Raw genomic sequence first — 2,071 nt, 5'->3', positions numbered from 1 at the left:
CTTGAATTGCTAGGAGTCTTTGGAAAGCCATAACTTGATAATTAATAGTAATTCCTTCTTTATAAAATGCAGACACAACTAGGATAGTGCTAGTGGTAGGTACAAAGTCTGTAAGGATTAAGCCCCATAAAAAGACAGAGGAGTCAGGGCTGCTGGGTCCATTAACCAAATGACATCCCAGTTGTGCCTCGGCTCCTGAGTTGTGATCCAGATAACAGGATTGCTTGATCATCAGAATGTCACACTCAGGATCACCACTTTGGTTACCCCACCTATAGGATCTTCTGAGTCTTTGTGCTTAAAAATCATTTCTTAAAATATTTAAGCATTTAGATAATAACGTGCGTTTTACTAACTGCACATTGGTCTGTCTTCTGTGAGAGTAAACTTGCTTAAACTAAGTGAGTCCAGAAGAAACACTATATAGATCTGAATCCCCAGCTCTAACACTTACAGGCTGTTTGTCTTGCGCATATTGTGGAGCCTCTAAAAAATTCAATTTCCTTAAATGTAAAAGAGAGATAATGACAGTATTCATATCATAGGGTTATGATGAGGAGTAAATAAGATATGTGGAGCAACTAGAAGAGTTCCTTGAATATAGAAAGCACTCTATAAATGTTAACTCTTATTAGACTATAAATGTGCACAAATTACAGCCAAAAAATAAATGCACATGGGTGCCTTGACCTAACTCTCTGGTTAGGTGAGCCATACACCTCCTATTCTTTTAATGTATCTTAAAACTACTCCTAAACATTTAAAATATCCACTAAAATACAATAGTGTACCCTATTCCCTCCCAAACATCATAAATGTACAAATAAATATGTTTTAATATACTTCCTTTATATATATTTTTATACTGGTTGTAACTTTACTTACCATTTCCTTAATGCTTTTTCTATACTTTAAAAAATATATATTTTTTTATACTGTGATTCTTCTGGGTCATTCCATCCCTCTGCCGTTAATTCCTGGTCCTCATCAGTGACTGGTGTTCTCTAAACCACCACATTGCTATATCTAGGTTCATTTTTAGATGCAATGCTCACTCTCACAAAATACAGAAATGTGACTATCTGTAACATTGCCTCAGAACTTTTTATTTGTTCAGCAATTTTCAATGTGCTTGAAGAAAATAATTTGGTATTTGCTTTACTGCTTATAAACACAGCTCCCACGGGGCCATTAAAAATTTACACACCATAAATTTGATAGTAGATTACTTTTTTAAAGTACTTGGGCAGAAATTTCCATCTTCTTAGCTAATATAATTTAAGTCCACTTATATGAAGCATTCCATACTTATCCAGCTGGTAAAGAGAGCCAAGCAGAATTATTTTTCCATAAAACTCATTTGATTCTTAGGGAGTATCATGATTACACAATAATATCTTTGTCTTTTATGCACCATTTATATCACATATATTAGTTGTTACTGAACATAAACACATGCTTTATAATATGGTAAGCCACATTAGGAATGACTGAGAAAAGAATCACAATAAAATATAATATGTAAGGAGGGAGAAAGAAAAGAGCTGTATCTCAGCATCCTATAATGATTCTCTCGGTCACAAATTAAGCTGGTGATGATGACCAACTGCTTTGAGTATGTAACAATCAGCCGAAGGCCAAGATAGAACAGTAAACTGGTTTTGGGTAATAAAATACAAGTATGCATATTTATGACGGTGTTAAGCTATTCATTTGAAATTAGACAACACACCAAGGCAACACTCTTATGCAAATTGCAGTGCAGAAGAATATTGAAGTTGGCTTTCAAGAATATCACATCTACAGGATGAGAGCCCTCTAGGCCAGCAGTTGGCATTCGGAATTCAGACACCCCTGACACTAACACAAATGGATCAGATATAATGATCACATATTACAGCTGCTATACTGGTGGAAAATTCTCTTCTTGTTCTCTCATGGAATTCCTGGTCTACCCAAACTAATCTTGTGTCTCTTCTTCCCCCAGTGGTGTACCCAACTGACATCTGCTTTTTCTGTAAAGACTCTCAGAAGAACTGCAGTAAGCCCACCAGTAGCTAAAAATCATGCT

Source organism: Galeopterus variegatus, unplaced genomic scaffold, assembly GCF_000696425.1.
Source record: "Galeopterus variegatus unplaced genomic scaffold, G_variegatus-3.0.2 Scaffold1153, whole genome shotgun sequence".
NCBI lineage: Eukaryota > Metazoa > Chordata > Mammalia > Dermoptera > Cynocephalidae > Galeopterus > Galeopterus variegatus.
The sequence above is the reverse complement of the archived record's forward strand: the minus strand, read 5'-3'. Positions refer to the sequence as shown.